General features: G+C 43.0%; 1 protein-coding gene across 1 annotated transcript in view; it reads left to right on the top strand.

Annotated features, from left to right (window-relative positions):
• Positions 1–16,024, top strand: part of LOC148102431 (uncharacterized) — a 69,736-nt gene that overhangs the window by 17,457 nt on the left and 36,255 nt on the right. The gene's annotated exons all lie outside the window — the stretch shown is intronic.

Here is a 16,024-nt window from a genome sequence, read left to right as displayed (position 1 = left end):
GATGTGCAGTGTGTCTTTAGAAATTTAGAGGAAACTGAAGGACAAAAGAACATGAAGTCTTAAAAAACATCTATAGCAGAATAGTAGCTGAAAGTCATGTTGTTAAGAAATAGGAAAAAAATCCACCGAAGAACAGACACAGAACTTAAGAAATACTTTTTTTTTTCTTTACATGTGATATTTCATGTTTGCAAATGTGCTTGTAGGAAAATATAAAGAAATGAGGAGGTGACTTTTTTTTTCCACAGTACTGTATCAAACAAGTTATTGGAGCCGGTGTTGTTGCAGTTTACTAGTATTGGAAGTTCAATTTTAAGAGTCCAATTTACAGAAATAACACCATCTAAATAGTTTAGATTCTAGATCCAAACTAGATTTTATTTTCCCAAGAAGTGTTTTGTTAGATCAGCTTAAGTTGTTGCCATACAACCAAACATCATCCTGTACTTTCCATTCATAGAATAATTATTATAGATAAACAACCTAATGCAAAGGTTTACATCTGATCACTTTTTATGACATGACATAACACTATAGGTCAGTGTTTCCCAACCACTGTGCCGCACAGTGGTGTGCCGTGAGAAGTGATCAGGTGTGTCGTGGAAGATTATCTTGTTCCATCTGATTAAGTGACCTGCGTGAGTAACGGGCAGAGCAATTACATTCTCTTCCAGTAGAGGGCAGTACAACTACCTGTCTAATAAACGGGTTGCCAACTGCCAGTAAAACAGAAGAAGACGAAGAAGAAATTACATAATAGTCATGTTGCGAGTGAGATGACGCAGCGCATTATAGCAATCGATAAATATTTGAAATGAAAAAGTAGTCAGTCTGACCTGAGTCTTGGAGAAAATTCCGACCCAAATGAAGGCCCTAGCATGAGTAGTGGTCAGACACCAAAAACGGTGTACTGGCTGATTCTAATATACCTGCTGTGCGGGGGGAAATGATCAGTATGCTTTTTGTGACATTTTTGTTTGGTGGTGTGATTTTTCTAATGTGAAATATGTGCCGTGGCTCCAAAAGGTTAGTAAACGCTGCTATAGGTGACAGTAAAAGGCTGTTTTATTTTAGGATAGATCCAGGATTTTTTTTTTTTTTTTTTGACATCTTTGGCGATAGGAGGCATATTTCTAGGATAATGAATAAATTATGTGACATATTGATCCTATTCTTTCCTGTCTTTTGGTTTCTTGTTATTGTTAGCTCTTTATTGATTACAGATGCATCACACATAGAAGTAGCCTATTCCCACATTACCCAAATGGTTGTCTCAAAAATAGACCAGAAGTGGAAAACCATAAGAGCTCAGGGAACACTGTGTTTGTTGTTACTGGTACTCATTGACGGCATTTGCCCTTGCCAAAGCCTCCAACGCAAAGACATCCACTAATGTCATTTACAGCAACTCTCCATAGTGTTTTGGGACAAAAGCACAATTTTTGTAGTTTTCCCTCTTTACACTATCATAGTGGATTCAAAATCAAACAATCAGTGTGTGACTGAACTACAGACTTTAAATATTGGGGGGTTTTACAAAAACCATTTAAAAATAAGAGCCACCTTCAGAGGTTCAGAATTGATGGGACAGCAGACTGACAAGCAGTTTTATGGCCAGATGAGGCCTCCTCGCTAGTTATTTTATGACACATGAAACAAGAATAACATCAGACATTGTGGCGTTGGGTGTGCATCTTGTAATCGGAAGGTTGCTGGTTCGAGCCCCGGCTCCGACAGTCTCGGTCGTTGTGTCCTTGGGCAAGACACTTCACCTACCGCCTACTGGTGGTGGTCAGAGGGCCCGGTGGTGCCAGTGTCCGGCAGCCTCCCCTCTGTCAGTGCGCCCCAGGGCGGCTGTGGCTACACTGTAGCTTGCCATCACCAGTGTGTCAATGGGTGGATGATTCACACACTGGTGTGAATCATCCACCCATTGACACTATGACTGTGTATAGTGTAAAGCGCTTTGGGGTTTTTAGGACCAAGTGAAGCGCTATACAAATGCAGGCCATTTACCATTGATTAAAAAGCATTGGATTTGTATTGTGTCACTGTAGTTTTAATGTAATTTTGAGAAGGCAGGTGTTTCATTGTCAATGTCAACAATAAAGAGATGAATGTAAATACATGAAGAAATAGCAAGATTTTCAGCAAGGTGTGAACCACTGATTACACTCAGGACCAAGAAGGTCAGATTGGACTTTGCAGGAAAATATTTGAACGAGCCAGCACATTTGTGTAAAAGAAAAAAATATCTTTGGACAGATGAAACCAATGTTACCTTGTTCTCAAGCTAAAGAAATATCACCTGAACCCCAACAGAGCAGGCTTTTCTTGTATTGTTCTGATGTCCATGACTGCTCGCTCAGTTCTTTCATTCAATCATTAAACGAGTCTTTATCTTAATGAATTTATGTTACTTTTTCCATTAATTTTGATCCTCTGAAAGCAGGACTGTGCATGAAAATGACTGTATTTCCTAAACCACTCTTCCCAAATGTTTGTAAAACCCTTGAAATAAAGCTGAAACTATGCACTTCAATCATACAGTGGTTGTTTAATTGACTGGATTGTCAATTAAACAACCACTGTCTCCCATCCAATCCACTATCGTAATGTAAAGAGAGAAAACTACAAAAATGCTCTTTGCCCCAAACATAATGGAGGCCTCTGTTCGCCAATAATTGGTGGTGTAAAAGAGGATGTCATGTGCTAAGCTTGCAGACTGTGTAGTTTTTCCTCTTTTTGGTGGCATCCACTACTTTAAAACTGAAATCTATATCTCCAATGATTTGTTGAACAATCACAGATAATAGAAATAGTTTTTTACCCGTTAAACCAATTTGAATCTGGGATATTTCTTCTTTTTTTCAGGTAACAGATGTTAGGAGGGCCATTTTAAAGTATTGTCTGACATCTTTCTGTAAAGCATTCAATTATTTAAGTAAAGACATTTTTAGCAGCTCTAGAAGATGGCTGCTTAAAAATGTCACTTTTCCTTCTCTGCATAATTACAAAAGTCCTTCATAACAGCTTTATGCCTGTGACAAATTTGCTTTACTTGCTTTGACTGATCTCATGCGATTAACCTATTCCAACTGAAAGCTAGTCAAACAAAAGCGCACACAAGCAAAGTAATATTTTACTGGGATAAAGTTGGGCATAAAATATGATCACAACAGTGAACTGTGGGTCAGACTACAAAGTCACTGAGTCCTTCACTTTCTGCTTGTAGATTTGGCACAAACATTTATGTGCACACTCTCTTTTTTCACTCGAGTTAAAAATGTTAAATGTATGGATTTCATTTTGAAGTCCTATAAATCTTCAGAAAAGAAAGAAGGAAATCTAGGAGTGGCCTCTCAACAGTTTGTGCTTTCAAAGGAGGAGATGTGATTCATGTGTTGCCTGAGCTCCTCACTGGCCTCTGTCTTGCCAAGTTGGAGTAAAATAGCAGCTCTGCATAGTAAAGCAAATATAAAACTTCCTGGGAGGAAAGTCTCTTCAAAAAATTGCCAACAGTCACTGTAGTCCCAAGGTGCACTCGCCTGGCAGCCAGTCGGAGACCAAAGACATAAGAGAGTTGGCTCAGTGCTGAGATTGAGTGAGCGAGACTATGATCAGGATGAATGCTGAGCAAAACGAAGAGGAGGAAGGCTGGGATAAGTGATGATGTCACCCTCCAGATGGAGGAGGTCGACCCTTTTTTAACCTTTTTGACTTGGATTTCTCACCCGTGCACACAGCAAGGGAATGTTAGGAATCTGCTGTATGGTTGGAATCTCACAGTCTTGTGTGTACACACACACACACACACAAACCACTTGAACAAGTGCAGATTGGAATTCAGCTCCTTGCTTCATGCCTCTGTTCTCTAACTTAACCTCACTAGGGACTGGAGACAATCAAGAAGCCCAGTCGCTTCCACAACAATCTCTGCTTTTTTACCCCTCGCAACTGTGCCAGTTTTGTCCAACACTTTTTTTTGTTGCCATTCACCCTCAGACCCTCAGCAGCACTTATAATAGCTGGAAAGCAGCCTAATAAGGAATTGTTGGAAGGAGAAATTACAAGGAAATTGGCCATAGGGAGTAAAGCAGCCAGGCCAGGGGGACACACACACAGTGGTGTAAGAGTTTGGCTTGCCATGGCTCTCTGGATCCAGCAATCCTAATGGTTTTGGCCTGAAGGAGGATGAGGGCTGATGCTTTCTCCTTTTTTCCTTTCTCCTTCTTTAGCTTATTGAAGCCTGGACAGTGTGGAGAAGAACAATTAGGGATGCTGCCCTGCTGCTCTGACACTGCTGTAATTGCTGTTGTTTGCCGCTGTACTTTTATCGCAGTCATTTTGTTTTTCTCGCATTGTTGTTGTGGTTGCTATTCTTGTTCACTGGATCAGTGTTGCCTCAGTCTGTAGAGGGAGCCAGAGGCATTATTGGTAGAGCGCAGTAAACCTGTCACTGTTGAAAATAGCACTTCTTCATTATACCATGAAGAAGTGCTATTGCACTGCACTTTTGAACACATTCAGAGAAGCAACCATTTGATCCTCTTTCAAACACAGTGGCTGTACACTGAATATATTTTTTACAAATAAAATATATCCTCGGGCAGCAGCAGATGTGTTTGGTGCACACAAGCTTTTTTTTATCTTAAGGAGAAACCTCATGCCAGCTGTGATGTGTGAAGCTCTGTGTTTGAAATGTTATGGTCTGGGGTTGTTTCACCACCTTTGTGACTCGGCACCTTGCAGTCATTGATTCAACTCTGAAGTCTGCATCACATCAAAGGGTGCTTGTCTGCCTGAAAGTACAGGTTGAAGTCCAGAAATGGACCTTTCAAAAACACAATGATCCTAAGCACACTCAAAAATACACCAAGGAGCGGCTAAAAAAAAGAAAAAAGAAGAAGGACTGTGGATATCCTAGTCAAGAGAGAAAGCCTACTTACTGTAAACGCTTTGGGGATCGTTTGAAGCAAATATATGAAAGGAAATTATGCAATTTCCAATTAATTATTTCTACTAGGAGAAAAAGTATATTCTTCTTAATCCAAGCCAACGTGTCATGTAAAGGGTGTTGGATGACCCAATATAATACCACCTTCAGCACTCATGTGAAAGACCTGATAAATGATTTTATGCTGTAAAATGTGCATGTTTTCTTATATATTCCTCAAAAATAAACTAAATAGTGAGTGGCTCACAGGAAAGGCACTTAACACTTAATGTTAATGATAAAACTGTGACCATCAGCACTATAATTTACTATCAAAGTCGACTTCAAACACAACCTTGTGTCTGCAAGCGCTCACTGTTTAGCATAATGTCCAGCAGCACTGCTGCTCACTGATGATTTGATGATAAAGAAACCATATTTCATAACAGCTGCTTCAATGGCTACTATCAAAGTACTGGTCAAAGGGCCCGGTGGTGCCAGTGTCCGGCAGCCTCGCCTCTGTCAGTGCGCCCCAGGGTGGCTGTGGCTAAATGTGGCTTGCCATCACCAGTGTGTGAATGTGTGGATGACTGGATATGTAAAGCGCTTTGGGGTCCTTAGGGACTAGTAAAGCGCTATATAAATACAGGCCATTTACCATTTACCATTTACTATGATAAGATCACTCACGACAACCAATGACATGGTTGCTATCATGAACCTACTCCTTTGTTATCTTGGTTGTGTCCTGTTAAAAAAGGTCCAGGGCGCTCTGGAGCAGGTTATCATCAAGGATGACTCTGTTCATTGCTGCATTCCTCGACTCTGACTAGTCTCCCAGTTCCAGCTGCTGAACCCTCGCTCACAACAGCATGATGCTGCCACCATGCTACTTCACTGTAGGACTGGCATTGCCCAGGTGATGAACAGGGGCTGCTTTCCTCCAGACATTTTGGCATTCATAACAAACAGTTCAATCTTTGTTTCACTGGACCAAAAACTTTGTTTTTTATAGCCAGAGAATCCTTCAGGCACCTTTTGGCAAACTCTAGGCAGGCTGTCATGAGCCTTTGCTAAGGAGTTGCTTCAATCTACCATATAGGTCTGGTTGTTGGAACTCTGCAGAAAGGATTTTCCTTCTGGAAGGTTCTCCTTTCTCCACATAGTAATGCTGGAGCTCTGTCAGAGTGACCATTGGGTTCTTGGTCACCTCTCAGGCTGAAAGGTGACCAGCTCCAGGAAAAGTCCTGGTTGTTCCAAATGTCTTCCACTTACAGACAATGGAGGTCACTGATGCTACAGAAATTTTTGTGAACCTTTCCCCACATTGATACAATCCTGTCTCTGAGGTCCACAGACAATTCCTTGGACTTCATGGCTTGGTTTGTGCTCTGATGTACACTGTCAACTATGGAACCTGATATACATAATAGTGTCCCTGAATTTATCACAGGTGGACTCCAAACAAATTGTAGAAACATTTAACAGATGAAACTGTCAGTGTGGAAACAGGATGTACCTGAACTTTTAGTGCAGAGTCTGTGATTACTTTCCATGTTGTATTTTTCTTTTTGCTTTGAATAAATTTAAATTAAATAAAGTTTTTCAAGCAAACTTCTTTCACTTTATCAGTATGGGGTATTGTGTGTAGAATTGTAAGGTGAAAATGAATTGAAAATTTTGGAATAGAGCTGTAACGTGACAAAATGTGAAAATAAATACTAAATAAAAACTTTGATGTAACAAAAAGAAGCTGTTTTTGCTGAGAATGAGCTGTCATCGAGGAATTCTCCAGCCTTGGTTGTGGTAATTAAAGCTTGAGCAACTCTCGAATGTGGATGACAAAAAAACATCTTCAAGTCAGGGGACAAATATAATCACACAGGAATGCATAATTCAAGTTCACTTCCAAATGGGAACTGGTCCTCAGTCCACAAATTTTCGAAACAGGAATCAAAGTAGTCATAACAAAATATGCCATTTCTTATTATAAGAAATGGCATACATATGTTCTGGACACTCGGGTAAAGAGAGGAGCTGAGCTGTCAACTGATCACCACCTGGTGGTGAGTTGGATCAGGTGGCGGGGGAGGACGCTGGACAGACCTGGTGCACCTAAACGCGTAGTGAGGGTGTGCTGGGAACGACTAGCAGAGGCCCCAGTCCGCGAGATCTTCAACTCACACCTCCGGCAGAGCTTCAACAGCATTCCGAGGGAGGCGGGGGACATCGAGTCCGAATGGACCATGTTCAGCGCCTCCATTGCCGAAGCTGCTGCATTGAGCTGCGGCCGCAAGGTGGTTGGTGCCTGCCGTGGTGGTAATCCCCGAACCAAATGGTGGACACCAGAGGTGAAGGGAGCCACCAGGCTGAAGAAGGAGTCCTATCGGGCTTGGTTAGCCTGTGGGACTCCGGAGGCAGCCGACAGGTATCGACAGGCCAAGCGGAATGCGGCTCGGGCAGTGGCTGAAGCAAAAACTCGGGTGTGGGAGGAGTTCGGAGAGGCCATGGAAAAAGACTTTCGGACTGCCTCGAAGAGGTTCTGGTAAACCGTCAGGCGTCTCAGGAGGGGAAAGCGGTGCTCTACCTGCACTGTGTATAGTGCTGGCGGAGCGCTGCTGACGTCGACTGAGAAAATTGTCAGGCGGTGGAAGGAATACTTCGAGGACCTCCTTAATCCCACTGACGCGTCTTCCGAGGAGGAAGCAGAGTCTGGGGATGAGGGGAATGACCCGCCAATTTCTGGGGGCGAGGTCACTGAGGTAGTTAAACAACTCCTTGGTGGCAGAGCCCCTGGTGTTGATGAGGTCCGCCCCGAGTTCCTGAAGGCTCTGGACGTTGTAGGGCTGTCCTGGCTGACACGCCTCTGCAATGTTGCGTGGAGATCAGGGGCAGTACCCGTGGATTGGCAGACCGGGGTGGTGGTCCCCATCTTTAAGAAGGGGGACCGGAGGGTGTGTTCCAACTACAGGGGGATCACACTCCTCAGCCTCCCCGGGAAAGTCTATGCCAGGGTGCTGGAAAGGAGAGTTCGTCCGCTAGTCGAACCTCTGATGCAGGAGGAACAATGCGGTTTTCGTCCTGGTCGCGGAACACTGGACCAGCTCTTCATCCTCTCGAGGATACTTGAGGGTGCATGGGAGTTTGCCCAACCAGTCTACATGTGTTTTGTGGACTTGGAGAAGGCATTCGACCGTGTCCCTCGGGGTGTCCTGTGGGAGGTGTTGCGGGAGTATGGGGTGTCTGGCCCATTGCTACGGGCCATTCGATCCCTATACAACCGTTGCAAGAGCTTGGTTCGCATTGCCGGCAATAAGTCGAACTCGTTCCCGGTGGGTGATGGGCTCCGCCAGGGCTGCCCTTTGTCACCGGTTCTGTTCATAATTTTTATGGACAGGATTTCTAGGCGCAGCCAAGTGGCGGAGGGCTTTCGCTTTGGTGGCCTCTCATCTCTCTCACCTTGGTGGGATCTCATCTCTGATCTTTGCGGATGATGTGGTTCTGTTGGCTTCATCGGGTGAGGGCCTCCAGCTCGCACTGGAGCGGTTCGCAGCCGAGTGTGAAGCAGCGGGAATGAGGATCAGCACCTCCAAATCTGAGGCCATGGTTCTCAGCCGGAAAAGGGTGGAGTGCCCATTCCGGGTCGGGGATGAGGTCCTGCCCCAAGTGGAGGAGTTCAAGTATCTCGGGGTCTTGTTCGCGAGTGATGGGAGAAGGGAGCCGGAGATCGACAGACGGATTGGGGCTGCGGCTGCAGTAATGCAGACGCTGCACCGGTCCGTCGTGGTGAAGAGGGAGCTGAGTGTAAAAGCGAAGCTCTCAATTTACCGGTCGATCTACGTCCCTACCCTCACCTATGGCCACGAGCTGTGGGTAGTGACCGAAAGGACGAGATCGCGGATACAAGCGGCGGAAATGAGCTTCCTCCGAAGGGTGGCTGGCCTCTCCCTTAGAGATAGGGTGAGAAGTTCGGCTATCCGGGAGGGGCTCAGAGTAGAGCCGCTGCTCCTCCACATCGAAAGGAGCCAGCTGAGGTGGTTTGGGCATCTGACAAGGATGCCCCCTGGGCGCCTCCTGGGTGAGGTGTTCCAGGCATGTCCCACCGGGAGGAGGCCCCGGGGCAGACCCAGGACACGCTGGAGAGATTATATCTCTCGGCTGGCCTGGGAACGCCTTGGTGTTCCCCCGGATGAGCTGGAGGAGGTGGCTGGGGAGAGTGAGGTCTGGGCCTCTTTGCTTAGGCTGCTGCCCCCGCGACCCGGCCCCGGATAAAGCGGATGAAGATGGATGGATGGATGGCATACATCTACATGATCAGTGTGATTTCTTAACCCTAACCATAACCATCTAACCTTTATATATTTCTGTTTAAGATAAACAGTGTACAATAAAATGCACAGAGATTAGACCAGAAAAAAAAGATTCATAAAATTAATCTCCAACTATTTAAAACTCATCTTTGTAAACTGATAAGCAGATTCAATAAATTCAATAAACCCAGCCTTCACTGTTGAAGTATGTTTTATTCTCAAACAGAGTCTGACTTTCATCCTTTCATATTTAGGCTTTACAGTAGCGAAAGTCCATTTTTCTCTCAATCTTGCACTGTGACCACTTACACTCACGCTGGTAAATTACACTCACTAGTCCATTAGACACCTTGACAATAATGGGTTGGACCCTTGAAAACTGTCTTCTCAAATCAGCTGGGTTGTTTAAAACCAAAGTGTACCAAGAAAACAGCCCCCACAACTTTATATTGCCACCAGCAGCCAGAAACAGTGATAGAAAGCAGGACTGAGCCATCTTTTCATGGTGTTTATGCCAAATTCTGCCATTCGAATGTGTCACTCGGTCTAGTCTTCTGCTCCTGTGGCCCAACTGCTTCAACATTTAATGTGCTGTTGAGCCTAACAAGTATTTTTCAGAGTTACTGTTGCCCTCAGCTCAAAGCTATCTGGTCATTCCTCTTTGACCTCTTTGGCATCAACAAGATATATTTTCACCTGGAGAACTGCCACTAGATATTTTCTCTTTTTCGGTCCATTCTCTGTCAACTAGAAAAGGTTGTGTGAAAATATCCCAGCAGATCAGCACTTTCTGAAATACTCAGGCCCAACAACATCCCACAATCGAAGTCACTTACATCACCTTTCATCCCCATTGTGATTCTCGCTTTGAACTTCAGCAGGTTGTGTTGACCATGTCTATGTAGCTAAATGCACTTTCTGCACCTTTGATTGGCTGATTAGATATTTATGATAATCTCCTGAAAAGGTGTGGCTAATAAAGTGTTTGGTGAATGCATCAAATGTGTAGATATTGGCTGTGTTAACAAAGCTTCTGTTGAGTGTGTATTGTCACATCCCCATCCAAAAAGTGGCCAAAATAATGAAACCATTATAGTTTATAAATTATGCTAAATACAAAATATGAAAAAAGAGAAAAGGAAGAGAGAGCTGTCCAGTCTCAGCCTGCTCATGAGTGTTGCATCTCTGACATGATTTTAGCTCCAGCCAGCTAGAAGGAAAGATAGATTCAGCCACGAAAACATCACAATCCCAAAGAGTTATTTCCAGAATATTTTTATTGCACTAACGCAAGTTAAAGTGGTTTATTATAAGTTTATATCAGTAATGGGCAGCTCAAATATATCAGTGTAGCAGTAAAGGATTATTATGTGTTTTTTATGAAGCAAAATATGGTTGTTAGCACACCCACAGGGTAATCAATGGCTCCTGCGTAGTTCCACTCCCACACAGACTGTTGCATCAAGCTCCAGCAGAGGCGTTTGAATGTCAGATATGATCCAATTTCATCTAGTTCGGGGACTCGCCTGCTGATGGCTCATCGGATCAGTCAAAGGGTTAAATGTTCGTCATCATTTTTGCAATGATATATCTGAAAATTGATTGAAATTAATTAAGTGTGAAAGGTAACCCTGCTAAATTCTCAGTGTGATTGTTTTTTGAACTGTTCTTGTGGTGTTGCAGTTATACTGTATTTAGAGCAGTGATGCATTGGTTTGTCATCAGCTTATTAGTAAAAGTATAAAATGCAATAAAAGCAAAGTAAGTAAGTATAAAGTATACTTTACAGCTATGGGTTGCTACTTCCAGAATTTATTCAAGCAATAAATGGTAAATGGCCTGTATTTGTATAGCTTTACTAGTCCCTAAGAACCCCAAAGCGCTTTACACACCCAGTCATCCACCCACTCTCACACACTGGTGATGGCAAGCTACATTGTAGCCACAGCTGCCCTGGGGTGCACTGACAGAGGCGAGGCTACCGGACACTGGCGCCACCGGGCCCTCTGACCACCACCAGTAGGCAACGGGTGAAATGTCTTGCCCATGGACACAACGACCGAGACTGTCCGAGCCGGGGCTCGAACCAGCAACCTTCCGATTACGAGACGAACTGCCAACTCTTGAGCCACGATCGCCCTAATAAATGATTGCGAAGGTTTAAGCAAACTGTATGAGAGTTTTATGACTCTTTTAAAATCTATACTGTGTCAGTTATGTGACACAGTATTTGCTGCTCACGATATGCATGCAGATATATAGTTCAAAAATTCTCACAGACCATATCAATATTGACTGACTGCATCTCTGATGCTCATCTTATATTTTAGAAATCATTTTAGTTCAGTTTTTTAACATCCTTAGAGAAAGGATTTGAAACGTGGAAGACAAGTTTATAGGCACCAACTTCAGGGTTTGAGCCTGTAACACAACATTTAATGTAATTATTCTGACACTGAAACTGTAAAAATGCTTTGAACAAATATAACAGCACCCAGAATCTTTGAGTAACCCTCTCCTTGAAGGAGTTACTGTAGTTTATAAAACTTTATTGCTATGTAAAGACGTGGTAAAGACATCCTTAGCACAGACTCCCTTGTTTTGTGTTTCAATCTATTTCTCTGTTCGGTGTTTGGCTAGTCAGTTCCGCCGCACATGCATTTTAGTGCATGTGAGTCACTCCCTTCTAAACTACTGGCCTTCCCTTTGTTTGTTAAGAGACTGGAGAGTGACCTCCCACACGGCATTGTAAAAGCCAGGTGGCAGAGTGCAGTCCGTGCACTCAGCTGGAGGCGACCTTTCAGATTTTCCTCCGCCATAGAAGCCGCAGCCTTCAGCTACACGGTACAGTCAGAGTCAACACTGATCTAGCTTTTCTGAGCTGGAGCGAATTATTCACTGCTAGAGGGCCTAAAGTTGACTCTGCTCTCAGTTGCAGTTCTGCTGGATGCTGAATTTGAATGGCACTGAATGCTCTATCGCATCTTTAATGTTGTTTATTATTGGACGTAGATTTTATGAGAACATAGATATATATTTTCTGGAAAAACCAACATAAGGATTTCTTCAAAAGCCCCATTCTTCTTGTTACAATTGCAATTTGATTAACCCGGTGAAATCACTAATACTCATCGAGCACAATAACACAAAAACAACTAAACCCCATTTCAGTCAATGAAGAATGATTGGTCCTGAAACATTTTTTGTTCCACAATAAAAACAAGATTGAGGCTTAGGCAAATGTTTTGGAGTGTCGTGTAATCACTCGTGTCAGGTATTTGTTTTTCCTTTCTTTCGTTAATCAAATTCACAGCTTTTATTCTTTTCTTTTTTTTATATTGCTGCTAAGACTGTGTAATCTCCATCTGTTTGTATCCTTTCCAGCATCTACCTCCTCTCTCTGTCATTCTGTGGCAGATCTGAAAATGTTTTAATGGCCGTATAGTCACTAAACATTGCCAGATTACAATATGATATGTCTATAAAAATCATCTTCAGGAAAGGATTTAGCTCGTAACTTTCTAGCAAACAACAAGCACCCAGTGACTGAATATAAAAACCTCACAGTCAAAACAAGAAAAGGCAGTTGGTCCAAAAGTATATGGATATTTTGTATTTTTGTGTCTATACACCACTACAGTAGATTGTAAATGAAAAAAGTAAGGCGTGATTGAAGTGCAGACCTTCGTCTTAAATTAAAACGGGTTTAAGTAAAACAATTCCATTAAGTTGTTAGGAATTACAGGCTGTTTATACACAGTCCAGACATAATGATTCAGTTGACTAACAAACTGCTTCATGGTCAGTTAAGGCCTGTTCTTTGATGTTCTTTCAAAATCTGGAGCGTGTGCTTGTGTTGTGAAAGTGTTTTTAATGAAAACCTCCATACGAAGTGCAAAGACCAAGGTAAGTGAAAAAAGCATTTAAAAGAAGCTATCAGAGAGACTAAATAAACATCAGTGTCATCAAATCAAAAGTATGACACATTCTCAAAAATTATGATTTGACCTGATAGATTGGTCTTTGGATCTTTGAACAGAAGGGCTGCATTCTCAGGCCCCTGCTGTGCTGCACACCAACCCACCAAACCAACGTCACAACCGTGGCTGGGCTCATCTCTGATGGAGATGGGACAGTGTACAGGGTAGAGGTGGAAAACTTGTTCCACTGGTGTTCAGAAAATAACGTGAAGCTGAACGTCCCTGTCTGATAATAAAAGGAGAATGGGTGGAATCTGTCTCCACCTTCAAGTTTCTGGGCTCCCACATCTCCCCTGATCTCACCAGGACCCACAACACAAACGCTCTGGTACAGAAGGCCCAGCAGTGGCTGCACCGTGTCTTGAAGAAGAATAAGCTGGACCAGAAGCTCCTAGTGGCCTTCTACCGCTTCTCAGCGGAGACCATGTTCTCCTACTGCCTGGGGGTTTGGTACGCAGGGGCCGCAACTGGGAACAGGAAGACTGCGCAGAGGGTAAATAACACGGCCCAAAAAACATTGGCTGTCCTCTGCCATCCCAAAAGGCCATTGCAGATCTTTCTGCCTCAGAAAAACTAGAGCCATCACAGGGGACCCCTTGCACTTCACCCAGCACCGGTTTGACCCACTGCCCTCTGGTCAGCACCTCAGGTCATCAACTCTCACACCTCCAGACTAACTAACAGCTTCTTCCCCTGGGCCATTCAGACTTGTAACAAACACTACCCCCCACAACCCACCCCTGCCCATTCACCTTCCTAATCTGAGCCTTGGTCTGAGTAACCCTCATCACTTAGACCAACCCAACCTTTTTTGCGCCACGGACCGGTTTATGCCCGACAATATTTTCACGGACCGGCCTTTAAGGTGTCGCGGATAAATACAACAAAATAAAACTAGTACCGGTACTGAAAAAAGAAGATTTATTTATAACACACGTGAAAAGACCCAGGAAAACCGAGTTAACGATAAAAACCGATAAAAACCCTGAAAATCATACATTTCACACCTGAGCCTCAACCGGTACCAAACGACGCACGGACCGGTACTGGTCCGAGGCCCGGGGGTTGGGGACCGCTGACTTAGACCACTCTCACTCTTTCTGAGGACTCTATACTCAGACCATGTCCTTTGCACATCTTTCAAGCACTTTGTTCTCCAGTGTGTGCCTTTCTATTGTTTTGTACCTATTCCTCTTGTCTGTATATATTTCTCCTGTTTCTTATGTATTCCTGCTGTCTTGCTATTTATATTTTATTGCTGCACAGTTGGTGTGGAGCACCGATAATTTTGTTGTATATGTAGAGTGCTATTCTAGTTTATATTAATGTCAAAGTCTACAGTGAAGAGACACCGTCATGATAGGAAATAGAGAAAATAAATTTTAGACGTTCGCTAGAAAACATATAAGAGAGCCTGGACATGTAATTGGACAAAGCATGTAATTAAAAGCTTTTTTGTTTTAGCTTAGTTTTGTTCTGGCCATTGTATTCATATAAAAGAATAAAGCCAAAGTCCAGTGAAAACAAAGAAAAGTGTAGTACCATTCCTAAAGAGCCTCATGCTTCATGTCCAATATAAAAAGAAAATATGAAATAATGTTAGATTTTACATACTATGTACATAGTATACCCAAACAGGGGTAGATAGAAGTTGAACATTTATGGACACCTACTTCTTTTTCACAAAAAAGAGACACCTTAATGAATACTCATTCAGCTTTGAAACCTTTTTTTTCTTTGTCACATGGTTTATTTGGCTACCACGGACAATAAGAGTGATCCTCAAAAGTCGGAATACCAAAGGAATCCAGAAAACCTGAATAATTTCAAGTTTTATTACAGTGAGGAAAGACTTAAAGCATATTTGAAGGAAACTGGTGCATATGTGCTGCTGCAGGCAGGGGAAAAGAGATATTGGAGCCATTACTCTTCAAGTGGATGGTTGTTAAGGGAGAAGGGCCTCTGAAGTGCCACAGAAAATCAAGTTCCCATCAAGTTCCCCATGAGACAAAGAGGGATAACTGATGTGTACTGTGAGGGTATATACATGTGTGTCTTGGTTGGTGGAAACAGAAGACTAAGTGACAATAATTGCTCACTACTCAGAACTAATACTGATCTTTAGGCCACTTATAGTCGTTTTAAATTATAATAATCATACTTCATGCGACAGAGTAAAAAAAAATATATATATAACAATGTAAAGGGATTAACCGATAAATAATTACCAAAAGCATCTCAGTATTGCTCCCCCACGTGCTGCCAAAACAGGTCTGACCTAACAGGACTTGGAGTTCTGGGATTTTTCCTTGTTTTCCGACATCATGGACATTGGTAGCTGATCTCTTTGGTCCAGTGGATTTCAGGGTGGTGCCTCTCTTATGCTTGTTCTGACGAATGTTGCACATGCTCAACTGGGACTCAATGGATTCTTTGTCACATTTCTGGAGCCATTGTCTTTTCTTTTTTTCTTCTTCTTTTTTTTTTGCAGTATGGTGGTAAACTCATCAATATACCTCCATAGGAATGGCACTGGTGCTTCATCTACAACCACGATTAGATGGGTGGTACATGTCAAAGTAACGTGCACGTGACTTTCAGGATCCAAGTTTCACAGCTGAGCTGTTCATGTTGTGTAGTGGTGACATTTGCACATCTTTTTATTGTGACAGACCTACACTTATGCAAACTGATCACTAAATTACCCTTCCTCCCTCAGATTTAGTGAGTTCGTCTGATTGCCCTTGAGGCATTCGACTTGAAAGCTGCTTGCCTTTCTGTGTCCAGAGATGTTAAGA

This window comes from Neolamprologus brichardi, chromosome 6, assembly GCF_056152115.1.
Source record: "Neolamprologus brichardi isolate AB-2024 chromosome 6, ASM5615211v1, whole genome shotgun sequence".
Classification (NCBI taxonomy): domain Eukaryota; kingdom Metazoa; phylum Chordata; class Actinopteri; order Cichliformes; family Cichlidae; genus Neolamprologus; species Neolamprologus brichardi.
Note: the sequence above shows the minus strand (reverse complement) of the source record. Positions and strands in the feature narration are given on the sequence as shown.